Genomic DNA, 27,599 nt, shown 5'->3' with positions numbered 1-27,599 from the left:
CTATCTCAAACGAAAGTAGATATTTTTTTCTTCCAAAACGTGGGATCATTGCCATGAGTTGCCGAATGTGATTTTATTAAATATCCCCTAAAAATCCTCCTCTCAATCGACTTCTCCAATGAATGTTGCATGACTTCTTTTTTTATGCGAAAGAGACACGAAAATCTAGATATGAATGAGAGACTAACCTATCAAAATAAAATAAAATGAGAGACTACAGCCATTCCACTATTCGTATTGTATTCTCATTTTGTTTTTCTCCGATACACTAATGAAGTTATGAAACGAATGTTTAGGATGTCCCTATGGAGAAAATCTCTCTCTCTCTCTCTCTCTCTATATATATATATATATATATATATATATATATATATGGAGAATATCTCTCACAGACGTGCTCACTATATAAAAAGTTAGCAACTTAAACTCATAAGTTCCCTTCTCATTCCAAATTATTAAATCTATTAAAATCAACTCTCTCCTCACAAACCCAACAAAAACATTCTCTCTTAACCTCTTCTTCCTCGCGAAGGAAAAAAAAGCTAATTAGCCACTCTCCGAAGAAGAAAGGAAAGCAGTGAACAGTAAAGGTACGATTTACTCAATCTTAGCAATATTTGTAAGTGCCCTTTTCTATGTTTAATGTTATATGGAGAAATCTGCTATTTATTGATGTAGTTTGATTTTCATAATCTGTTATATCATAAAATTCTATGTAGGCGCTTTTTCGTTAGAGATTATGCCAAACGATTGTGAGTCCAAAACCAATTATTACATTCAGAAAGAGAAGAACTCAAGAAGATCTAATATGTTCTTACTCTACCAGTTATCTCTCAGATGTTTCACCATGTAATTAGCTGTCTGGTCGTTTTAAATGAGTTTAGAACGGAATGTGATAGGTATCCGATTGCACTTCTTCCCCTTTTTTCCGGATCCATTTTTTCCCAAAAACGGTCTCAGATCTGTCCTCTTTTCAAAAATACCGATCTTCGTTTCATTAAAAGTAGTCATGGGCCTAAATCAGAAATCTCCAATGTTATCCCATACCCACCTAGGAAACCTCATAATCTAGACCATTGGTTGCCCCAAAATAATCCCTTAGAATCCTCTTAAAAGTTTCGCATATCATCAAGCTTCTAAAAAGATCTCTGAAAAAGTAGGGCATGATCTCCCATAATCTTCACCTCCCTACTTATTCTCCAACACTACAACAAAACTGGGTTTTCCCTACGGACAAATCCGTAGGGAAAAGTACCAAAATCCGTAGGTAAAGGCTTTTCCCTACGGATTTCAGCGTGCACAACTTCCGTAGGGTAGGTGGGGGTAGGGAAAGCCCTTTCCCTACGGAACTTCAAATCCGTAGGGATAGGCTGCCTTTCCCTACAGAACAATTGTACGGACAGGACTGGACTTTCCCTACGAAAGTTTATATATACAGTAGGGAAAGTGATGTTTTCCCTACGGGTTGTTTCGTATGGATAGGATATCTTTCCCTACATAATTTCAAAATAATCGGTAGGGAAAATGTGATTTTCCCTATGGAATTTCAAAACAAAAGCCGTAGGGAAAATGTGTTTTTCCCTACCAAATGTAAAACGGATAGCCTTTTTTATTTTTTTAATCTATTAAATTACAAATCCATAGGACGAAGGGCTTTTTGGCCTACTTAAATAATATTTCCTACGGAATACAAGCTATGCCTAGTTTTAGTTCCGTAGGGATAGTTTTTTCTATTTTTTTAATACATTAAAAAACAATTCCGTGTGACCTATTGTACCTGTACATTCCACACACGGTGTATATCATCAAAAGTTTCACAATTATAACATCCATTTTTCCACAACATTGAAAAAATATATATAAAAAGTTAATTATATTACTTGAAAGTCTTTAAAATTATAAAAAATCATCAATAACAACTGTTACTTGAAATCGACCAGGTCTTACTCTAAGTGTTGATGCCCCTCTCTATGCTATAGAGCCAAGGCAAAAGAAAGTCACCACCCACAAAACCCAACACTTGTAAAGAAGAATCAATTACAGAGATGACTATAAGTACATGTTGCAGCTGCAGCTGTTAGTGTAAAGATGTTAGCTGCATTGGCGGTAGTCATGGCTGAACCCATGGCTGCGTTGAGCTGCTCGTGAGTCACACCCATGTCTTCTGCAACTTGAGCACATTGGGCTGCAACAAAAGCCGCAGCTGACACCACTGAGGCCTCTTTTGCAAATGCAGACTCCAAATCAACATGCCCCAATTTTCCTAGATAATAATATATCTTCCATTTTCTGTAAAGCTGCACCTGGAAATGATTCCAAAAGATTACATGTCAGCTATACACATTGTCTCTGTGAGCGCAGAATAAAGAGCCGTGTTAATATATATATATATATATATATATATATATATAGATGGAAATTAAAGAAAAATGCCATTATACAAGAAAGAAGCATGAGGAAAGTTGAGTTCTCTTAACACATGCAAAAGGACGCAGAAACTGGACTATAACCAGAACACAACAGATTAGTTCATTTGAAAACATCAACAACAGTCATCTTTGTGTAGTCAGAACACATGCAAAAGGGGCAGAAAGTGATTAGTTCATTTGATTCACCTAATGTTGACTTTCAACAAAAAGGAGATGGAACACCAAATATACACGACTTAGATAAAGGATTTTAGTTGGGAATTCATCAGATCTTTTTAATGGGAAATTCAAGTGTTCAAATTCAAAACTGATTAATGGAACATGTTATTTAGTTTTTCGGAATCAAGTGCATAAGTAGGCATGGAGGAGATGTTACCATATCTGGAGGACAAAAGTACTTCAGACTCTTATTTGAGAGGCTGCAAGATGATGATATACTCCAAGATCATAAAGTTTCAACCCAAACATACAAAACAGTTAAAAAGGTTTAAACCCAGCATATACAAAATTTAAAAGTATAATATATGTGATAACCAAACCATTGTGAAGCAAAAGGCACTTGCATTGGTGATGCAAAAGGCACCGGATTTTGGAGGCTTACATCCACGCTTGTTGTCAACACTACCGCCTGCACCTGCATTGGTGATGCAAAAAGCTCAAGTGTCTGAATATTGAAATCAAAATTATGTTTAATTTTGAGTCCAATACTGAGTTTTGGACTCAAAATCGATAATCAAAATCCAAAGATGGGTTCCATGCAAGGCATTTTAACTACGCCATGATGTACTACCAACTTAATATGTGACAAATTTTTGCCATATAGTCCCATGGAGTCTATATTCAGTAACATGCTTTGAATGTTGAAGCAACAAGAGTTTCAAAAACACTTCTGATCACAAAATACAGTTGTCCATGAAGTCAATTCTTGAAAGTCAATTCTTGAAACGCCCTTTATATACACAGGACAAGGGAAAGAGAACAATTGCATCCCAAACATTGCAGCCATAATCATTTAAGAAACATATTGAAATTGTCAACCAGAGCCAGGCATAAGGATAACAAGAACCCAAACAAATGCAATTCCCTATCCCAAACATTGCTTCAAAATCTACCAAAATAAAAAGAAAATCCAAATGCAAACTTTAGGTTTACAAAAGGCTCAGTAATAATCTCTCAAAAATACTAATGGCTATTCCACAAAGCCTTTGTATATTTTTCCAACTTACGAGCACATAACTTTAGAGCTGACAGGTACCAAAGTAAAAAGGGGTTGCCCATGCATATTTGAACATGCCAAATATGCCCCAAGATCTACAAGGAATGATGCATCCCATATATAAAAATACAGAAAAAAGAGATTCATAAGGAGTTTCACTATTCAGTCATTGGATAGTATTTAAGAAGGCCATGCCTATCTGAATCTGCTTGTGGACGACGAGGGGGGAGTGATGCCTGTGAAGATTTTGGGTGGCTGATTAAACTTGTCAAGCAATACCAATACAAAGAAGTGGTTTTGTGTATGTGTGTGTGTGTGTGTGTGTGTGTGTGTGTGTGTGTGTGTGTGTGTGTGTGTGTGATTGAATCTCACAACTGACTCTGAGTTATGTAATGGATCCGCACTAATATTTGGGTGGTTGTTAACTGAAATTTCTTCCTCCAAGATAACGCGGTCCGCGCATTTGGCACGATCCAAAAATGTGTTCTTCAAGCAAAAACCTCAAAACTCTTTGGAATTGGACGTTAAGAGCCTCAACAAACAGTAATTGGTAGTTCATGTAGTACTTGGTAAGAGTGATGCCATATGATATAAACCAATAATATGAAGAGGATCCACAAGCGACTTGGATAAAATCCTGAATAATAACTATTCTGGGCATAGTTAAGAAGCCAAATAACACCATGATCAGATGAAAATAATAAGGTGGAGAGGGTTGTTAAGGCAGGAGGAACTTAATAGGTGGTCGTTTTCAAATTACAATTCAATTTGTAGCATGTCAACTGCAAGCAGGCATTTCAACAAGCATTTGCAAAGCAATACATTCTACATGTGTCAAGGCAACAAGCATTTGCAAGGCAAAACATTCTACATGTGTCACGGCATTAAGCTTGAAAATAAAGAAATGAAAAATGAAGAAAAGATTGTCATTTTTAAGTTGCACTCCAAGTCGAGCCATACTGATACAACCAAGAAACCCTTCTTTCTCATAAACAACAAATTAATTGAAAATAACAGATAAACAATGTAAAAACTAGTGTTGTCATGATATCTACTAATGACTATAGTAGAGAATGCATACCAGGAAGAAGAATTGCATCTTAGATTAAACAATTTTACAGATTATCTCTCAACACCTAATGAAATCAATAGCGGATAAAACGGACAAACAAAAAGAGCATAGAAAACGAACTCCAAAATAATTCAAATTGAAAGAAGATACCCAAGAATAAGCAACCCTCTTACCCTTCTGAGAACATTTTCCTGAACAATCCCAATCCCTTTCCCTTCTCTACCTTCTCTCTTTCCACATCTTTAAACAAATAGATTAATCAAAATCACTTTGTATAATTAAAAAAATCCATAAAATTAAAAAAATATTCAAAAATTTCAGAGGATGTCAACTGAAAATTGGGAAAAACCTAGCATGACCTACTCAAAAATAGCAAATAGACACCAAGATTCAAAGTCACCAACCAAGCTCCAAAAATCATACATCAAGCAAAAGCCCCAAAATCCCAGCAGCCCATTCATCAGAATCCAAGCCCTAGAAATTCCAGCCCCCAAAACCCAAAAACCCTATCATATCTGAAAAGCATATGATGCATCAGAATCCAAGCCCTAGAAATCCAAAAATCCAACAAAAACACAATAAATTTTGAAGAAAAAACGAACAAAAACTAAAACTCAAAATTCTAGCATCCTTTTTATGTCTCTCGGTCCTTGCATAAATGTTTACTGCCCTCCTCGCAAGAAATCCGGCATATGTGCTCCCATTTGTTTTTAGAGAAAGGGAAGCAGTTCTCTGTTGAAGTTTTTGGCTAACCACTTACCCACTTTGTTCGATCTGAACCATTTCCTCCTCATTCTTCACCATCCTCCCCTGCGAAGTTGTCCTCCATGGCCTCAGGTGGTACTTTATCCTCCCGGCCCCACGACACCTTGATCCCAATAACCTGTTGTTCTTGGATGGAGAGAGAGAGAGAGAGAGAGAGAGAGAGAGAGAGAGAGAGAGAGAGAGAGATGTTATTGCTGCTCTTGGATGGAGTTGAAGATGGAGGCGAATGTGCAAAAATGAGCGAGAGGAGGATATTAGGTCACACGAGAAAGGAATGGATCGGTTTACCCCCTGTAAGTGTTATTTCGTCATTTCATTTATTGACCATGGGTAAAGATGAAAAAAAAAACCCGAAATTTTGAGATTCCGCCTTCCGCTCCGCGCATAGTCGAACCTAGCAAGTGAAATATCCGTAGGTAAAAATGAGAAAGATTTCCCTATGGAATTTGTCTTTTAGCAGTAGGGAAAAGTTAGTATTTCCCTACGGAAATTTTTTCAATTCCGTAGGTATAAGATTGCCGTAGGCATAAGCGTCATTCTTTGCCTACACAGTACTATACAGACAGTAGGTAAAAGTTATATACCTACGAACAAATTAACACCCGTAGCGATAAAGTGTATCTCCCTACGGATTATAAATCCGTAGGGAAAAAGTAAACTTTTCCCTACAAAAATAATTAAAGTCGGTAGGGAATGCCCAGTTTTGTTGTAGTGCAAAAAGGGTTTCTAAGAAGCCTAAAAATCTCCTACAAAACTTTTCACACGCCCACTTTGGCTTTCTTTACATTTTAGTCATTAATCACAATCCTTTACATAATCTCTCTCTATTTTTTTTTTCAGTTAGGAAAGCTCTTTTCCTGTTGGTCAAAAATTTTAATAGAAAGATAGTTAGCAAATTTTGGAAAAAAATTCAATCTTCATTGATGTAGGTGCATTGTTGGACGGTTCGGATTTGAAAATAAAGCCTAAGAGATATCTTAGGAAACAAACTTATCTTAGAGATTTATTTCTAATTATCCTCTTATCTCATAGTTAGAAATCTTAGAAGTTATCTCTTGAGAGTTTTCTTTTGTTAGGAATTTTAATAAGGTAGTTTATAATTGGATGCTTTCTATTTTCTAGAGTCTTGAAAGAGTAGGGCTTTTATCTTTTTATATGTGAACGTGTGAGAGGGACGTTTTTTTTATATGGAATAAAGAATTATTGCTTTGCAAAATAGGCTGTGAGCCATTCTTCTTCTCTATTGGGTTATGGGTTTATAAGAACCATAGATGAAAGGTGGAAAATTATACTTGGTTTTTGGATTATTAATTTCTTATTCTTCCGCTCGCACTAATTTGGTATCAAACCTCTCGTGGATCCTTGTTGTTGGTCGTGAAGAGGCGACTACCATGGCTCGTGGGCGTCATCAAGATCATCAAGATGAAGTTGATGAATTAATTATGCAAATCTATCAACTTACGAAACGCATAGCGCATCTCGAAACTCGGAGAGGCTATAAAAATAGTCTCGCCTCGGAAGATATCAACCCTTTTTATCAACGTGCTCCATAGGGTGAGTCGGGTGAAAGGGAAATTCAGGATCAGATGGGTCCAAACCGAAGGTACATAAATTTGATCGAAGAATTTATCGGGCCGGTTGAATCAAAGGTTCTAGATGAACAACCACATCAAGATTTGGTTGAAGAGTTGGACGAGTTGATCGAATCGACGGTTCTAAATGAACAACCGTGTTTCGATGTCTATAATGATGATGAGGATGACATGATCACTTGGAATTATAGTGGCGAGGGGTTGGTTACGAGTAATCTTATCATTGATAGTGGGGGTAATATTAATCTGATTTCTTCATCAAATTATGTAGATCCATTTTTATTAGATCATACATGGGAAGAACACTGGATGTTTATGACTTCAAGCCGGTTCAGGGTCAAGAAAAAATATCTTTTCGTCGTAGTAGAGATTATGTAGAAGAATTTGATGCTCTAAAGTTTCAGAGGATTATCGTTCTTCAATACTTCAAAATTCGAGGAAGAGTTTTTCTGAATCATGGGAAAATGATGCCGACGAAGATTACTAAGAACGTGCACTCTTCAAAGATTGAAATTCGAGGACGGATTTTCTCCAATCAGGGGAGTCTGATACAGGCGCATTGTTGGACGGTTCGGATTTGAAAATAAAGCCTAAGAGATATCTTAGGAAATAAACTTACATTGGAGATTTATTTCTAATTATCCTCTTATCTCATAGTTAGAAATCTTAGAAGTTATCTCTTGAGAGTTTTCTTTCGTTAGGAATTTTTATAAGGTAGTTTATTATTGGATGATTTCTATTTTCTAGAGTCTTGAAGGAGTAGGGCTTTTATCTTTTTATATGTGAACGTGTGAAGATGGTAAGGACGTTTTTTTTATATGGAATAAAGAATTATTGCTTTGCAAAATAGGTTGTGAGCCATTCTTCTTCTCTTTTGGGTTATGGGTTTATAAGAACCATAGATCAAAGGTGGAAAATTATATTTGGTTTTTGGATTATTAATTTCTCATTCTTCCGCTCGCATTATTCATCCACAGCCATTTTGATAACAACACTCCTACAAGTCTCAATTTTGATAATGGCACCCCATTCAAGCTTTAGAATTTTTCCCCCCGGTTTTGATAAAGAAGAAAATTTGAGGAAGCAGCGAGTTGGGATCTTGCGGAAAAATATTTATGAAAAAAAAGAAATTCTTTGAAAGCAAAAGTCCAAAGTTAGTAGTTTGCAATTTTCCCTGAAAACAGTCAGATTTTTCAAGTTTGGAAATCTTCTTATGAATTATTTTCATTTTTAGTCGCCCCGTGCAACGCACGGGTCTGCAACTAGTTACATGTAAGTGTAAGTGTAGTGGTGTTGTAGGCTGTTAATTATAGGTCTCTTGAGTCAGTTATGCAGTTATTAGTGGGAGCCTATTAGGAAGAGTGGTTGGTAATTAATGTCTCGTGTATTAGAAAGATTATTCAATCAAAGAAAGGGATCTTGCAATTATTAACTACCTATTGTGTAGGGGTGTCAATGGACCTAATGTTGAAAATTTTAAAGAATTTGAATAGTTAAAAGTGCTTTTTGCCTAGTCTTTAAAATTTAGAGGGAAAGATTCAAATTTTGGTTTCACTCTTATTTCAAAAGCTAGTGATTTTTGAGTGCCATATTAGGTTTAAATAAAGAGATCTTTTTAGTGACCAAACGGTTTATATTTTACCCCACTTTTTTGTTAAGGACACCCCCATTAATTACTAAACATTTTAATTGACACCCCAAACGGTTGTGATAATAACATCAATTAAAGTAAAAACCGTTTCATCTCCAACGGTCACAAATGTGAATGTTGGAAGAGAAACGTTCAAGGCTCTTAATGGTGGCTTTTCTCAACGGTCATACCCATAAATGGTGGCTCTTTCCAACAGACACTTTGAAGTCTATAAAAAGGGGAAGAAACATATTTGCAAAAACACAATGGTGTAGGCTTAAGATCTTTGGACGGACATTTGGGAGTGGCTTTTGCCAACAGAAAAAGAAAGAGATTTACACAGAAAAAGAGTTCTGTTTTTCTGGTTTTGCTTCATCTCCTTCCATTCATTTCCTTCCGTGTCTGAGCACAGTTCTAAGGTGGTTCTGGGTGGACCAGTCAGCGAGTGCACGTGGACTTGAGCTATATTTGGCTGTTTTATCTTGGAGTGTCGATTTGCGGATCTCAGTTGCACCGGTAGGGGGCGGGTACGATTCTTAAGGAGAGTAACCAGAGGCACGAGTCAGCCTCTTCTCTCTTCAAATCTGATTTTTCAAAACGGTTTTCATCAAAAGAGATAAGTGCAATTTTTTTTCCATGTTTTATTTCAATTATGGTTTGATTCACAGTACATGGATGTTTGGCTTCGAGTTGCACTATTTTGAGGTCGAGTAATATGTTTTCGATTTAAGTAACCTGTTTTAGGTTCGAAAAACTTGTTTGACTTCGACTTTCTGTTGTTGGGTTCAATTAAGCCATAAATCATTTCTTCATTATTTGTTTATAAGATCTGTAGAAATCTGATCCGTCCATTTTATCCAACAATCTTAAGAACTTGAATATTTGGGCTTCTTAAGATATAGATTTTTCCAACAGTCTTAAGAATCGTAATATTTGGGCTACTTAAAATATGGATTTTACCAACACCTAGACGGTCTAATAGATCATCCGAATCCAAATACGGTCTAGACTCTAGACACATTACCAACATCCATGCATGGACACATTTCTAATCCCTATCATAAAATCAGAAACAACTAACAAAAACCCTGTTGGACTATCCTAATTCCGATTTTGTTATACTATTTTATGAAAACACCCTTCATTTTTTATAACTTCAAGTATTTTTGGGGGCATTTTAGTAAAAATAAGCCATATGCATTTTCTTTCTATAGAGGTTTTGATAATGTGCAGTCCTTCTGCACAAAGAAACAAATAAACAAATCTAAACAAATAGAGGGTAGGTGTCATTATCAAAACAGGGGAGAACAGATTAACAAATAAACAAATTAGAGAATTAATAAGAAGGGTAAAATAGAGGCGTGGTGTCGTTATGAAAACATGGGATAGCGACCCACGCGGCTGGCTGTTGCATGTGAGAGAAGCCAATGAATTAAATGAATAAGACAAAATCTGCTGAAAAGTAAGCCTTCATGGCTGCTCTCATATGCAACAGCCAGCCAAAAAATGCCTTTCTGCAATTGTCTCTAGCAAATCTCAAACAAATAATTAGAAATGTAAACTTGAGGTAAGGTGTCATTATCAAACATCGGAGGGCGTTTCCTGTGATTTTATATGGTGAGTGTGCGTGAAAGTCCGGTAATATTCTGAAAGTAATGTAGGGCCAACTATACTTTATGATCTAAACCGTTCAATTGTTGGGCCATGACCTAAACAGGTTGTACCCTGTAGATCATTTATATAGGATGATCCTAACCCTCCCTCCCATCCGTAGAACGACTGCACTTTATCAAACCCTCTATAGATCGGAGGGTTATAGATCATCCTATGGAGATGATCTACAACATACAACCTATTTATGTCATTTTCCAAAAAAATGAATGGTATAGATCAACCTGTGGGGATGATTGATCTACGAGTTACAGCCTATTTACAGCATGGCCCAACAAATGAACGGTTAAGATGAGAAAGTGGCTCCACTGTACTTTCTGAAAAATTATCTATTCCACACGCACTAACCACAAAACTTTCATTTCCTATTTGAAAGCACATTTGAAATATCGTTTGTGAAAAAAAGAAAATTGCTATGAGAAAAAAATATTCACTAGACCTCCTATATTTTGTTTCATAATATCTATTACGGTAAGAACTCTTTAGATACCATTAATATTGGACCTTAATTATCTTATATTAATTACCAATGGAACATATATTTAGACAACTTTCAAAGTTAGATATAAACGTATTATAACTATTATTTGCCTAGAAAATGCAAAACAGAAAATCACCTTTACTCTCCTTTAAAAAAAATTCTCAAAAGGCTGTGAATGTGTTTTTTTAATGGGATTTGCTAGCGTCCATCGCAAAATTTGCATTTTGCGGATGGTCTGTTGCATGAGCAGATTTTGCCTTCATTAACAAGGTGTCAAGGTGGATGCTCTCGCATGCAACAGACCATCCGCGAAATGCCTTCTGCGATGGACGCTAGCAAATCCATTTTTTAGTATGTATCTCTGCAATGAAAAATTATGAGATCAGAGTCAAAATTTCTCTTCTCAGTACGGTAAATTGAATCAGGGGGATGATATTTTCACCTCCTCTGCCGTACGCATTCTCCTCACTTATGACTTGAACAGTTGGGAACTTTTACGCCTTTTGACGTCAAATCATGTTAAAAGGGGGTGAAAATATCATCGCCCTTCTTTAAGTTGATTTCTGATAAGGTTTCATGAGTAAATTTGTTAAGAGTGCCCTGTTCTTTGCTCATAGTATGTACGGAAAATTAAGTCTACTTACAAGAGGCGGAAAATACATGTTTCAATCAAATGTTATCTGAAAATGAAATATGGGTTGGGTTGGGTTAGGGTAGGGGCCTCGGGCAACCCGAACTCACCCAACAGGTTTGACCCGATTTCTGCTCTTGTCGAGATAGCCTTCTTTCGAGTTGGGTAGGCGTAGGGTTGGGAAAAAGCCAACCCGATTTAGTTATAGGTTGGGTTAGGATTTAAGCCCTGGGCAACCCGACCCGACCTGACCCCGAACTCAATATCTTTTTTATTTTTCTGATTTTGTCCCGGGCCAGCACGAAACCGACCCGAGGTTAGACGAGTTGGGTTATGGTTGAGAGATTTCAAGGTGAGTTGTGTTAGGATTGACACTCCTCAACCCCGAGGTTGGGGTGGGTTAAGGTTGAGATAATGCTGCCCGGGTTGGGTCAGGGTTGGTGTCAACCTGAACCAACGCTGCCGAGTTGCACCTGTAGGAATCTGTAGAAGTTTTATTGATAATGCATTACTGAAATGTAACAAAATGACAGGACATTTCATCAGTGATGTTGGGTAATGAAATATAAGTGAGAAAGGCATATTATGAAGGGCCTTATGAACACGTACTCATCATCCAATCCTTGATATTTGATCAAACAGCAGCTTACTTTTTGAGGAGCTGCTGTTGGATCAAATATCAAGGGTGGGCACCTTTATCGTACAATCTTTACGTGTTCATATGGTCCTCCATTAGTGGAAGATGCAAATTCCCTTACCAGAGAGGTCACTGATGATGAGATCAACGATGCAGTAATGAAAGCCAATGGGGATAAAGCCCCGGGACCTAATGGATTCAATGCTCTGTTTTTCTCAAAAATTTTGGTACCTTGTTGGGTCTGATTTTACAAAAGCCATAAAAACTTTTTCATTAACGGGAAGCTCTTTATGGAAGCTAACTCAACTTTCATTACTTTGGTTCCAATGGGGCCGGATGCCTATTCTCCCTCTAAATTTTGCCCCATCTCGCTTTGCAATTTCATTTATAAAACCATTACAAAAATCATTGCCTTGAGCCTGAAATCTGTTATTGGGAAGCTTATCCACCCTGACCAATCTGCCTTCATAAAAGGGAGACAAATATTTGAAAATATCCTCCTCTCCCATGATCTCCTGCACAATTTCCACTCAAAGAAATCACCCCCTTCCATGTGCCTTAAAATTGACTTGGCTAAAGCTTTTGATAATAAAAATCGATCCTCACCGCCTTGTGGCAGATTCATTTCCACTAATGGAATTAGGTAAGGGGACCCCTTATCTCCTTTTCTTTTTTGCATTATTATGGAAATTCTGTCAGTTTACTTGGCAGAAGCAATCCAGAAAAGTCATATATCTACCCCCTTCTTCAAAGGTACGACCAAGATCTCTCACCTCTTATTTGCTGATGATCTCATGATATATGCTAATGCAAATCTGAACACTGCCATTGGCTTGATGGATTGTCTTAAAAAATTCAGAGACACAACAGGGCTTTATGATAATATGACAAATGTGAAGGATTCTTTTCAGGTACATCTAGGCGGGATATCGAGACTATCTTAAGAGCAACAGGTATCAAAGAAGGTGTTCTGCCGGTTCGCTATCTGGGGCTTCCCCTGTTCTCCTCGAGGGTCTCTTCTAGGGACTGCCAGGCTCTCATTGCTAAAATCAGAATGAAAATCCAAAATTGGGCTTCAAAGTCTTTATCTAAAGGAGGTAGAATTGAGCTCATTAAATCGACGCTTAGTTCCTTCCAAGTTTTTTGGTCCTTGGCCTTCAACCTTCCTGCGGGTGTGATTGAGGCTATTGATAAAAATTTTAGAGATTTTCTGTGGGGAGGTACTGAATTGAAGAAAAAGCTACATACTATTGCTTGGGAATCCATTTGTAAGTATAAAGGTGAAGGTGGACTCGGATGGAGAAGACTTAGAGATGTGAACAAGGCCCTCCAAATGAAAAATCTGTAAAATGTGGTTAACTCAAATGGGTCGCTGTGGACCTCCTGGTTCAGAGATAAATATGTCAAAGACAGATATTTGGAACATGCCAATGCCTTCAAAGCCTTCTTGGGGTGTAAGAGGCATCTTTAGAGCCAGAGAATTTGCAATTCCCCATCTCTGCTACTCGACTGGAGATGGTGCAAGATTGAGCTGTGGAAATTCCCGTGGCACCCTGCTGGAGTGTTATCATCTGTAATCCCTAGACATAGCTGATGAGATATAAATACGGCGCTGCTCTCAAATCTCGCCACATGTCGCCCATGCACCAATAGTGTCTAACCATCATGAAGAAAGGCGATGGGAAACGGCAAGACCGTACGAGCACGACACATGTCACTTCTCGCCGCCCAAACCTCATCATCACAAATCATGAAAGGGATTATCCAGCGAAACCACCCGCGCCGTCCAGATAGGGGAACGGCCCAATCCCGCCAAGGAAGGTTTTGTCTCCATAATGATGAAAAGGTCTGCGCGCCACCCTTTAAAAAGGAAGAGAGGGGAAGAAGAGAGGGATCCTTTTTTCTCAGCTCCCACAAAACAACCGGAAAAAGAGGCAAGGCAACGACAGAGGAGACTAGGAACTTAATCCCACTCTCCCTATTAGTCCCCTCCGACCCATCCATCAGTACACCCAGAAAAGAACCTGCGCCTTGGTCCTGGTAAACCTGATTGAACCCTCTCCTCTTCTTGCTGTCCTTTATATTGATTGGTCGAAGGATCTGACTTGGGTGTCGAAGTGGTCGTCTGGGACCCACCCCGGACCCCCCTGACCCCCTTTGTTTGTGATTGCAGACCCCACGGAGGCCCTCTACCGACCGCGCGATCGCAGACCCGGATTCAGACGCCATCATATTGGCGCCATCCGTGGGACTCGTCGAGTATTGAACGCCTTATGGCGATGAGAAACCACACCCAACAGCAAGAAATAGGGGTAATGACCAGGAGCCAGGCTCAACATGCACAAACCCAAGCCTCAAGCTCCCGGGAGCCTAACTCACCGCTCTCGAGCCGACACCAGCCCTCCTCCAGCACACCGCAGATGGTCCCCACCATGGAAATATTCAACGAACTCCGCCAAGAGCTACTCCAACGCTTGCCTCCGCCGGAACCTCCGGCCCCGGGGAGGCCCCTGACAACACATGACCAGACGGAAGCCTATGACAAAGGTGACGAGGAACAGCCGGGGGAGCGTCATCCCCGGCAAAGGCGAGCACCGACCCGCCGGTCGCCGTCCCCATCGGCAAATAGCCCTTTGCCCCCCATAGCTAGGGGACACCAGCGAGACGACGGGAAGCAAGCTACGCTAAGCCGCGCTCCCCTTGCCCGGACTGCTCGTTTCCAGAAACCGCCCCCAGCTCGAACGGAGGAGGTAGCAACCTCAGCGTAACCCCCCCACCAGTTGGGAGGGGGCCACCCGGTAAAACTCGAGGGCCTCTACTATAATACCCAAGAGCGGAAAGGAAGGAACCTCCACGTAGAAGGCCACCTCTTCCCCCGTAATGCCCTCACACACCCCCTCCCCAAAGGAAGGAATCCTAATCCCATAATCATCGGGAATGTGAAACTCCCTCCTAATCTTCTCCGCCGCCTCTTCTTCCAAAGTACTCCTATAACACGCCACCCGACCAGGGCAGATAACGGCACCAGACCGAATGTCCCTAATCTCTGCCTCACGAGCAGAAGAGACTCGAGCGGGAGATTCAAAGAGAGCGGCCTCCAACGACGATCCAGAAGCCCCGGAGCTATCTTCCAACTCCCTGGGCAGCTGTACATCTCGAGAGTCGCCGCCCCCGACCTTTACCAACCGCCTCCTTTTCCTTGGCGGAGCCCTCTCCACTACTTCTACCTACTCGGAAGACAGACTCTGAGAACCGGTTGCGATAGACATCGCAAAATAATAAAATGTCGGACGAAATAAAAAGCACAGAACTCACCGGGGCAGACAAACGAGGAAAAACCAGAGGAAAGTTGGTGAAGAGCAACACCTAGAGAAATCGCCGCAGAAGGAAGCCCGCTTCACCCGAGGAAGACGAAGAAATAAGACAAGAATGAAATCCCCAAAAAGGCTTTAAAAAGAGCTAGGGTTTCAACACGCGTCGATTAATCTCCCTTTCCGTCTAATCCGATGGGACGCGCACACGTGGCGCCGATTGGGAAATTCGAGGGAACCGCCAAAAATCAAAGCGCCATGCCCCCGACTGAAAAGACGTTGTTACCCCTACCGCAAGATGACTTCCCCAGCAAGCCATCCCTAAATTCTCCCCACCTAAGGGGAAGGAAGGGTCCGGATGGAAAATACCACGGGCAGTGGGGAAAGGCTTGGGACCCATCACAAGGGCCCGGCATACAATTCCACAAGATGGAAAATACCAAGTACGGTGGGGAAAGGCTCGGGACCCATCACAAGGGTCCGGCATACAATACCACCAGAGGAAAAATACCAAGCACAGTGAAAAGGGCTCGGGTCGCATAGCAAAGGCCCGGTCTTACTTCTACCGCTCCGCTCGAAATAATTCGTCTACTGTGCAAAGGCAAATGAAGCATAAGGTACAAGTCGTAAATACAAAAAAAGAGAGCCATTCATAACTATTTCCTTCTGGCCCGCGGGCCTACAAAAAAGGGGGAGGAGAGTAAAGACAAAAAGATAAGGGCACGCAGGCCCGGGCCCCCAAGACCCCCAATAAAGAAAAAACAGAAGGGAGAGGAAAAAGGGAAAGAGCCCCTCCAAAGTCCCCCTCAGCCCACTCCCTCCCGCCTAAAGCGACTAGCCACTGAAAGAATTTTTCGCGTCAGAGAGCTCCTGTAAGCCCAATGGTTTCCACCTTGGCTTTCCCATCTTATTTTGATGATTCCAATACACAAGTGATTTATGATCACTAATGTGTTTGATTGTCTAAGTTGTAGATCACATTAGTGCTAAGACAACATTGCTTGGATTAAGGCCAAAGAAGATCTCATTGGACCACATTATGAAGGCCAAAGACATCGGAGATCCAAGACGAATGAAGACTTGAAGAATCGCATTGAAGATCGAAGTCAATTTAGATTGTATAAGATCCAATCTTAATTTAGATTTTAAGAGGCATAATTAAGTTAAACTCACACCTCCTAAATGTATAAGTGATTGTCTTTGTGGTGTTCCAACACCTTAGAAACTTCATAGCAATCCCAACTTGGTGTATAGTTGGAAGCCCAAAAACAAGAATTGAAAATCTGCTTGTCATAGGCTTCTCGGAACTCCGAGACATTCCTCGGAGCTCCGAGAAATGGTCCAGTAGCCCATTTTTCAATTTCTGTTTGTATTCCCGGAACTCCGAGATTTTTTCTCAGAACTCCGAGATCACTATAACGTCTACATTTATAGCCGTTGGGAATTTTGCTGGAATTACCACAATGCCACTGAATGGTCATATTTGGGTTTTTCTATAAATATGGGCATTCCAAACATACCAAATATGAATCCTAACACTTTAAAAACATACTTGAACATCCTAAGAGTGATCAATACTTGTTTATGCTTCTCATCATCCAATATTAGGATTTGGATCATTAGGCTCAATTTGTATATCTTCTACAAAGTTGTAAACCCTTGTGAGGGATTTTTGTTTCTTTCTTTCTTATTCAAGAAATGTGTATTGGGCGAGTGTTCGGAGAAGCGTAGCCCACTCTCCGTGGTGAAGATTGCCACTAAGGTTAAAGGCGGTCAGAATTGTAAACGGCATTGATCTTCGCCGAAGTTAAGAATATCACATAGTGAAGCCATCAACGGGTTTGGTTGGTGGAGTGGAGTAGGCCTCGCGTTTTGAGGACCGAACCACTTTAAATCTCGGGTGCACTCTCTTGAACTCTTGCTCTTTATTTGCATTGCACATTTAGATTTAACTTGTGTGCTTGAAGTTCATTGTTGATCTGTTAATCTTCTAAATTAGGTTTGAGTTTTCAAAAGGTTAAAACTTGTTAGCAACCTAATGGTTTTCACTCCTTATAGTTGCCATTTCGGGACCACCCTTGGATTTTCACTTGGTATCAGAGCCTTGGCTCTTAAAAGATTTTCGTTTTCTTAAAATCTTTCGTATATTTTTCTTTAAAAATTTTAACAAGGGAAAGATCATTTGATCTTTGGCAACTTTCTATTTTGTGAAATGGTAAATATAAATGGAACCGGACTTCCGGAAGGCCATTCCACAACTAGACCTCCCTTCTTTGATGGGTCCAACTATGGACATTGGAAGACAAGGATGCGCATCTATCTTCTTTCGATAGATGTGGAACTTTGGCACATAGTTGAAAATGGATACATGTTGCCTTCCAAACCATTTGAAGAATGGAATGTCGTTGAGAAAAGGCATGCAAATTTAAATTACAAAGCTACAAATTCTTTGTTTTGCGCCCTATCTACGGAGGAGTTTAATAGAGTAGCTCTTTTTGATTCCGCCAAGGTTATTTGGGATACACTTGCCGTTACCCATGAAGGAACATCACAAGTCAAGGATTTCAAAATAAACTTGTTAAAGAGCAAATATGAAATGTTTAGAATGAGTCAAAATGAAAGCATTTCCGAAATGTATACCCGATTTTCTAAAATTTCTAATGAATTAGCTAATCTTGGTAAATCTTATCCTACTGATGAGCTTGTGAGTAAGTTGCTTAGGTTACTTCCTCCACATTGGGATCCAAAGTTCACCGCAATACAAGAATCAAAGGATCTCAAGGCGCTAACCGTGGAAGAGCTTGTAGGATCTCTCATAACCCATAAGATGCTCTTCACTAGCCGATAAGAGGAGAAGAAGCCAAAAGAGAAGGAAAAAGAAACCCGATATCTAGCTCTAAAAGTCTCCAAGATAAAAGCGGATTCGTCATCCTCAAGTGAGGCGGATAGTGATAAAGAAGAAGCTTTAAGAAAATTTAAAAGCTTATGGAGAAAAAAGCATAAAAAGGATAAAAAGAAGAAGAAAGAAGAAAGTGAAGTTGTGGAAGCTATAAGGTGCTACAATTGCAAAAAGACGGGACACAAAAGACTGGAGTGTCCACTTCTCAAGTCATCTTCCTCAAAGTACAAGGGTAAGAAGAAGGATTGGAAGAAGCATAAGGCTCTTGCCGCCGGTTGGGATGCTTTAAGCACGTCGGGCAAAAGTTCAAGCGAAGGGAAAGATAAAAAAGATGATCTTTGCCTTATGGCACTCTCCCATGAAGTTGAGGTAAATTCTAACTCCTGTTTTAATTCATCAAGTAGTGATAGTGAAAGAATATCTTATGATGAATTATGCTCAACCTTGCATTCTCAAATTTCTAAAAATAAAGTTCAAAAGAAATCTATTTCAAAATTAGAAAATGAACTTAATTTTTTGAGAAATGATTTTTCTTCCAAATCTCAAGCACAACTTGAAAATTTTCAACTTGAGATTGAAACCCTTAAGGGTTGTTTGGATGAGAAAACTTGCCAGTTAGCACAATTTCAAGATGTGGTAACCTCTTCCAAATCTTATGAAGATGAATTTAATGATTCTTTAAATCAAATAACACATCTTCATAATGAAAATTAAAGGTTAAGATTATGTCTCCAGGGGTTCCTAAATGGTGACAAAATAATTGACATAATCTTAAAGAAAACTAATCGTAATCCTACTCATGCATATTATGATAGGACTAGCTTATCTAACCTTCATGTTAGATGCCATTATTGTGGAATAAATGGTCATTACCAATTCCAATGTGCATCTAAAATTAGGGATTGTGGTGGAACCAAGAAATCTTGGGTTCCCAAAGCCCCCATATGATCATCTTCATATGTGCTTAGAATAAGGGCTTATGCTTAATATTGAATATCTTTTTATGGTTAATTTAATATCCCCTCTTGTATTGAATTTGTTTTCCAAATAGGAGGAGTTCTAGGTTTGTCCTTTTCCTTTAAAAAGGGGGAGCTTTAAATTGAATATTTCATCCCTTTGTTTCTCTTTTATCCCAATCTTTTTGATTGATGCCAAAGGGGGAGAGAAATCTAGTGTAAGAAAATACATGCATGCTTTGATTGGAAAATCTCTTGTGCTTGTCATCATAAAAAAGGGGGAGATTGTAAGCCCAATGGTTTCCACCTTGGCATTCCCATCTTATTTTGATGATTCCAATACACAAGTGATTTATGATCAGTAATGTGTTTGATTGTCAAAGTTGTAGATCACATTGGTGCTAAGACAACATTGCTTGGATTAAGACAAAAGAAGATCTCATTGGACCACATTATGAAGGCCAAAGACATCGGAGATCCAAGACGAATGAAGACTTGAAGAATCGCATTGAAGATCGAAGTCAATTTAGATTGTATAAGATCCAATCTTAATTTAGATTTTAAGAGGCATAATTAAGTTAAACACACACCCCCTAAATGTATAAGTGATTGTCTTTGTGATGTTCCAACACCTTGGAACCTTCATAGCAATCCCAACTTGGTGTATAGTTGGAAGCCCAAAAATAAGAATTGAAAATCTGCTTGTCATAGGCTTCTCGGAACTCCGAGACATTCCTCGAAGCTCCGAGAAATGATCCAGTAGCCCATTTTTCAATTTCTGTTTGTATTCCCGGAACTCCGAGATTTTTTCTCGGAACTCCGAGATTTTTTCTCGGAACTCCGAGAATTTTTCTCGGAACTCCGAGAAATATTCTTGGAACTCCGAGATCACTATAACGGCCAGATTTATAGCCGTTGGGAATTTTGCTGGAATTACCACAATGCCACTGAACGGTCATATTTGGGTTTTTCTATAAATATGGGCATTCCAAACATACCAAATATGAATCCTAACACTCTAAAAACATACTTGAACATCCTAAGAGTGATCAATACTTGTTTATGCCTCTCATCATCAAATATTAGGATTTGGATCATTAGGCTCAATTTGTACATCTTCTATAAAGTTGTAAACCCTTGTGAGGGATTTTTGTTTCTTTCTTTCTTATTCAAGAAACGTGCATTGGGCGAGTGTTCGGAGAAGCGTAGCCCACTCTCCGTGGTGAAGATTGCCACCAATGTTAAAGGCGATCGGAATTGTAAACGGCATTGATCTTCGCCGAAGTTAAGAAGATCACATAGTGAAGCCATCAATGGGTTTGGTTGGTAGAGTGGAGTAGGCCTCGCATTTTGAGGACCGAACCACTTTAAATATCGGGTGCACACTCTCTTGAACTCTTGCTCTTTATTTGCATTGCACCTTTAGATTTAACTTGTGTGCTTGAAGTTCATTATTGATCTCTTAATCTTCTAAATTAGGTTTGAGTTTTCAAAATGTTAAAACTTGTTAGCAACCTAATAGTTTTCACTCCTCATAGTTGCCATTTTGGGACCACCCTTGGATTTTCAGCTCCTTATCGCTATGCTCCTCCTCCGTAGAGCTCCCCAACATGGATCCTCAACAAATCGGGTCTGGTCATTTAACCACCTCACCCGATTCCTCAACAAATCATTCTCCGCACGGAAGGCTGCTATCTCTCGATCCATGTCGATCATCCGGCTACAGACCTCCATTTCCCTACGATGAATGTAAGAGAAGAACGACCGGTTACGATGAGCAAAGGCTTCATGGGACTCCCTCTCGTAAAGGGGAGGAGGATGAGAACGTAGGGGAAGCCCTTGAGGCGGGCTCCTCTCAGGAATTGTTTGCTGAGGCCCCAACCCGTCAGGGTTTGTCTCGGGGCTACTGGGAGGACTCCCCTCGGTAGCAACTTTTCCCTTGTCACTTACAGAGAGACCCTGAAAAGACAACGACATCTTTGGCAAGCCCGAAGAAAGGCCGAAAGAAAGCAAAGAAGAAGAAAGGAGCAAAAAGGCAATCTGCATAAAAGACGGGAGAACTCACCCCTTATAAACCCTATGAGAAACCCTTGGGTAAGAAAACGAAGCAACTTGCCCTACGCGTGTCCGTTTCCTATTGGATAATCGGCCAGCACCGTGTGATGGCACCATAATTCCTCGGGAAGGAACCGCCGGACAAAACAGCACGTCCTCTCGTATCCCAAAGCTCCCATAAATGCCTTCGTCACGATATTCCTTAACCAGATAAACAAGCTTACTCCCTTGGTCCGTTCGATGGACCAAAGGTAGTGTTATGATGAGAGATAAATACGGCGCTGCTCTCAGATCTCGCCACGTGTCGCCCATGCACCAATAGTGCCTAACCATCATGAAGAAAGGCGATGGGAAACGGCAAGACCGTACGAGCACGACACGTGTCACTTCTCGCCGCCCAAACCTCATCATCACAAATCACTTTCAACTCCTCCCCACCTAATGAAAGGGAAGGGTCCGGAGGTGGCGAACCAAGCAGAGAGATCCGACCTCAATTCCACTAGAGGAAAAACGCGCGCCCAGGCCCAGAGCCCCGGCACGAGACCACGACACACAAACACAACAGGCGGAGGAAACTAAAACGCGCTAAGAAAAGGCTCGGAATCCCACACAGGTTCGAACAAAACGCCACAATTCCTCACAACAAAGATAATTTATGCCAAATATAGTGGAAAAGCAACCAAACAGATGGAAAAAGCAACATAAGAAACACGGCATGAATTCATAAAAACCGTCCATTCACATCCTCTTGGCCCACAGGCCTACAAAAAGGGGGGGGGTAAGAAACCGAACGTAGGGCGCGCAGGCTCCAAAAATCCTCAACAAGAAAGGGGGAAAAAAAAAAAAAAGGAAAACAGGAGAAACCAGAAACTAATCGGAAGAAGACTCCTCTCCCGAAGGGTTCTCCTCCTCCTCTCAGGAACTCTCCAGCAAGGGGTCCACCTCGTACTCAAGCAGCTACTCGTTGAGAGAGTGAACCTTTCTCTGCAACGCCTCATTCTCCCGCTTCAAATCCTCGATCTCCTTACCCATCTTCGAAACCCGACCGCGCAGTTCCATCCCCTGGTGATAGGCCCGGGAGAAAAAAGATCATTCCCTGGCAACACGGGAACGAGACGACTTGTCCTTCCTAGGCAAGGAGGAAAGACAAAGGGGGGGAAAGCCCGAGGAAGGGCCCAAATCCGTCCTAGCCCTTTTCCGGCGGGCCGTAAGGTCCTCCTCCGAGTCAGAAGACAGGTCGGGGTCACTCGACGATTCCTGGGAAAGAGGGGCTTTGCCCCTAACTCGCGAAGGGGAACCAGACATGTTGTTGAAAAGAGGCGCGGAGAAACACCTATCTCATAAAAAAAGAGAGAGGCAATAACAGAGCACCGGGGTAGTCCTCCTTTTCACGCTCGGGGAAGAAAATCTATTATCTCGAAACAAGGCAACCCGTAATAACGCTACCATTTCCCGGGGAAAACCGCCGGATGAAACAGCACGTCTCCTCGTACTGCGGAGCCCTCATAAATGCCCAGACATTAATCCCTTGGCCCATTAAATGGACCAAAGGAGTAAGGGGGTGTTATGATGGGACATAAATACGGCGCTGCTCTCAAATCTCACCACGTGTCGCCCATGCACCAATAGTGCCTAACCATTATGAAGAAAGGCGATGGGAAACGGCAAGACCGTACGAGCACGACATGTGTCACTTCTCGCCGCCCAAACCTCATCATCACAAATCATGAAAGGGATTATCCAACGAAACCACGCTTGCCGTCCAGACAGGGGAACGGCCCAATCCCGTCAAGGAAGGTTTTCTCTCCATAATGATGAAAAGGTCCGCGCGCCACCCTTTAAAAAGGAAGAGAGGGGAAGAAGAGAGGGATCCTTTTTTCTCAGCTCCCACAAAACAATCGGAAAAAGAGGCAAGGCAACAACAGAGGAGACTAGGAACTTAATCCCACTCTCCCTGTTAGTCCCCTTCGACCCATCCATCCGTACACCCAGAAAAGAACCTGCACCTTGGTCCTGGTAAACCTGATCAAACCCTCTCCTCTTCTCGCTGTCCTTTAGATTGATTGGTCGAAGGATCTGACTTGGGTGTCGAAGTGGTCGTCCGGGACCCACCCCTGACCCCCCTGATCCCCTTTGTTTGTGATTGCAGACCCCGCGGAGGCCCTCTACCGACCGCACGATCGCAGACCCGGATTCAGACGCCATCAATAGCACTGACCCATCGCTGGCCTCGTTATCATTGGTCGCTCAAATTCATCACGTCTAGCGGTGGAACCCGATCCTCAGCATTCCCTCATTGAAAAAGGAAAACGATCTCCTGGCAAAAGGCATTTTCAATAGTTCTAATAAAAACATCCCCATTTGGAAACCCGAAGCTAACGGTTCCTTCAGTCTCAAAAGTGCTTAGGAGTCTATTCGAGTGAAAAATCCTAAACCCCCTTGGTATTCCCTGGTATGGTTAAGAGGTAACACTTCGAAGGACGCCATAGTTGTGTGGAAAGCTCTCCAAAACAGGCTCCCAACTAGAGACAGGCTTCCCTTCCATGTGAATGACTTGGAAACATTGAATCACTTGTTTTTCTCTTGTGGGTACTCTGCTTGGATATGGAGGTCTCTGCTTTGGAGAGTGGGTTGGCATAGAAAACCATTCAGAACTCTCTCAGAGGAGTTCATCATAAGCTCAAGGGAAATGGTCAGTTATCTACTGTCATTAGAATGGGTTTCCAAGCTTCCATATATCAGATTTGGAAGGAGAGCAATCATCGAATCTTTGAAAACAAATCTACTCACAAAACTCAAATTTTGAAGAGGATTCTGGGAGACATTTGCTTCAAGATGAATCAGCTCACCACGTGCAGGGACTCTCCTCATGCCAGAGCAATCGAGGCAGCAAAGCACTTTGGGTATAAGTTTTCTGATATGGTTCGAAATGTACAATTCTGCAGTTGGGCTAAGCCTCATAAGGACGAATTTAAAATCAACTCGGATGGTTCGCTAGAGTCCCATTGTGCCAGCATTGGGGGCCTTATTAGAGATGACCTCGGAATGAGCCTTACCATGGTCTCTGTCGATACTGATATGGAAGATATCTATGTCCTGGAGCTAAGAGCGATCTTCCAAGGGATCATATTGGCAAAGGCCAAAAGCTGCTCGAAGATTTGGATCGAATCAGACTCCCAATTCGGAGTGAATATTATCATGAAGCAAGCAAGCACTCCGTGGAACTGCTAGAACATAGTTTCAGACATATTCACTGCTCTGGAAGGCTTCGTATCCTGGAGAATCACTCACTCTTGGCGGGCTGATTTGCTATCGAAATCAAGCTACCCCTTCAAGGGGCTAGAAATACCTGTGGTGCTCTCTACGGCCCAGCTCCTTCACCTCATTGAGGATGACCGTAATGAAGTAAAATATGCCCGGGTTTAACTCCGATGATATGTATTCCTTTATTGTGTACAGTCTGTGTATTTTTCTTCAGATATGGTGCTGGTGGTGTAAGTGGGAACTTGTTCCCGTACTGTTGGCCTTTGAGCCCCCCTAAAATGTTGTTCACCTTTTAATTTTAGGAAAAATTCTCAAAAAATTGTGATTTTTATCTGAAAATCTCAAAAAAGGGTAGAGTTGGCTAATTTCTCAAAAAGGGGTGAAACGCATCCCAAAGAGTGTTTAAGGACAAAAATGCCCTTATGTTGCCTTTCCCTCCAAGAAAGTAAGCAACAAATCCTAATGCATTTCACCTACCATTTTAACTTTTTTACCTTCTTCTTCCCATGCCAAAATCAAACTCCATTGGCTGTTGTAAAAATTCCAAACGAAATTCCATTGCAGAGAGGTGAAACTCCCCTCCCCTAAAATGTACATTTTATTGGATTTTTTATTTTTCTTTGGCTTTGGCTATCAAACCTAAGCTTCTCAAGTAGGTCCATTGTGATACATTTGCATACATTTAACATGTTCCTTACACTGCTATGGTGTATTGTCATCATCTTGTTTACTTGTTAAGGATTTGTTATGGTTGTGTTAGGCATTTGTTATTGTCATCATCCTCTTTTCAATGCTATGGTGTATTGTCATAATCTCTCTATCTCTCTATTGCCCTCTATGTTTCTATTTGGAGTAAACCAGGATGAAACTCATGTCTATACAATTACAACTACTATTTAAATGTGTAGAAGCAATCTTTTGTTCTTGGAACCACTGTTGATATCTGGGAACCAATATTTAAACACTCAGAAGCAGCAATTATATCTAGGAACCACTATTTACCACTATGTAGTAGTTCCGAGGTATAAATAGTGGTTCTGAGGTATAGATAGTGGTTCCAGAGTAGAAATATTGCTTCACACAATATACCTTGGAACCATGTAGTGGTTCCAAGGTATAAATAGTGGTTCCAGAGTAGAAATATTACTTCAGACAATCTAATATTACTTCAGTAGATGTCAAAGTTGCAATGAATTTATGAACAATGGGTTAAATAATTGTCTAAACAGTAAGATCTTATCGTGGTTCATAGTTTAGATGGCCTAATACTTGTTCCGTTCCAAGAGTTTAAATTGTGAGATTGAAATAGTTATGCAGTCAAAACCACTATAAAAAGTGAGAATGACTGTATTTATTGGATTTTAAACACTCGGAACTACTAATTAGGCCTAGGAACCACTAATTATACATAGGAACCACTAATTTTACCTAGGAACCACTATTTACCAGTATGTAGTGGTTCCAAGGTATAAATAGTGGTTCCAAGGTAGAAATATTGCTTCACACAATCTAATATTACTTCAGTGGATGTCAAAGTTGCAATGAATGTATGAACAATGTGTTAAGTAGTTGTCTAAACAGTCAGATCTTATCATGGTTCATAGTTGTAGACACCCCATTTTGACCATACCCTAAACCTCCCATGTTTGAGCAAAACCCAACCAAATAAATCAACTAGGGTTCCAAATTTCACCCCAAGCTAGCTTAGAGTCCCACCAAGGTCCCTGTAAAATTTCGTCAAAATCCGAGTGCGTTTGCCTAGCGAATGAGTCAGGCAAAGTCGTAATGCAAATTCAGAAAGGAGGGTGAGTTTATCCTGAGAGGGGGCGAATTTATATTAGAACGGTTTAGATCGTGGTTCAAATGGTACACGATTCGGTCGTGCGCCCATCAAATTTTCGCGCAACCGTGCGCCAATCAAAAATGGTAGTGCCGATATCAGTCCCCCAAAATCACGTATAAATACGAACTTAAGCTTTGTTTAAAAAAAAAAGAAAAAAAAGAAGAGAGAAAAGCCGAGAGAGTCTTTTTCCCCATTCTTTTTCTCAAACCCTAACACCATTTCTCATCTTCACCGACCAAATCCTTTAGATTCCGGCCTAGCTCCGGTCAGCTTTTAACCGGATCTTGTTCTCATTCATATTGCTTTGTTTCCTCTGTCCTCCTTCCTAATATTGAAACCTCAGATTCATCTTGTTAGAAACCCTAATTTTTACTATTTTCCAACTCAAATCCTTTGATCTAAGGTAGATCCAGCCTATATTCTTCATAATTTGATCTTCATCTTCATAAAATCTTATTCCCCTTTCTTCTACTCCGGTCAAGCTCCGGCGAACACAGATCTGAGGAAGAGAGAGAGAGAGAGAGAGAGAGAGAGAGAGAGAGAGAGAAAGGGGATCTTAGCCTAAACCATTTTCTTCTCCGGCACACTCGCCAGAATTCTGGCTTAACTCCGTTTAGTACCAGCACCGTCATCTCCATCATCACCACTACAAGATCTATCCGCTATTTGCACCTTCTTCAACCTCGAACCTTTTTTTTTAAAAATATAGAAAACCTGCAAACCCTAACACCATTTCTCATCTTCCCCGACCAAATCCTTTAGATTCCGGCCATTCCTCGGATCAGCTATATTCTTAGCTTCTTTTCATACTCTCTACCTCTATCTCTAATCTACTTCATCATCATCTTCATTGGATCCAACCTGCTGTTATCATTTGTGGCCTATCACTGTCCTTACACTCATTGAGAGGAAAGGATTAAGGGAAATTATAGTTCTGTCAAAGAGCACACGAAATTGAGGATTTTACAAGGAGTGAGACCTTTTGCTCAGTCGATTTTCCATTGGACTCAACTCAAGGTAAGGCTAGGTTTAAAAAAGAAGAAGAAGTAATTCTTATCTTGTATTCTTATAGTTTTGGTTATGTGATTTTTATTTTATTTTATTTATTTATTTCAATGTTTATATGTCCCCTGTGATTTCTTGCATT

At 40.6% G+C, this 27,599-nt stretch overlaps 1 long non-coding RNA gene across 1 annotated transcript; it reads right to left on the bottom strand.

The window, feature by feature from the left end:
* Window positions 1-2,961: 2,961 nt before the first annotated feature.
* LOC143856093 (uncharacterized) lies at window positions 2,962-5,703 on the bottom strand. Its single transcript, XR_013238100.1, has 3 exons — window positions 5,478-5,703; window positions 4,891-4,957; window positions 2,962-3,063 (listed from the first exon to the last, which is right to left on the bottom strand). It is a non-coding gene; the product is annotated as an uncharacterized LOC143856093 (long non-coding RNA).
* Window positions 5,704-27,599: the final 21,896 nt, after the last annotated feature.

Source organism: Tasmannia lanceolata, unplaced genomic scaffold, assembly GCF_043159265.1.
Source record: "Tasmannia lanceolata isolate RefF3 unplaced genomic scaffold, GAP_Taslan_0.1 ptg000023l, whole genome shotgun sequence".
Taxonomy (NCBI): Eukaryota; Viridiplantae; Streptophyta; class Magnoliopsida; order Canellales; family Winteraceae; genus Tasmannia; species Tasmannia lanceolata.
The sequence above is the reverse complement of the archived record's forward strand: the minus strand, read 5'-3'. Positions and strand labels throughout refer to the sequence as shown.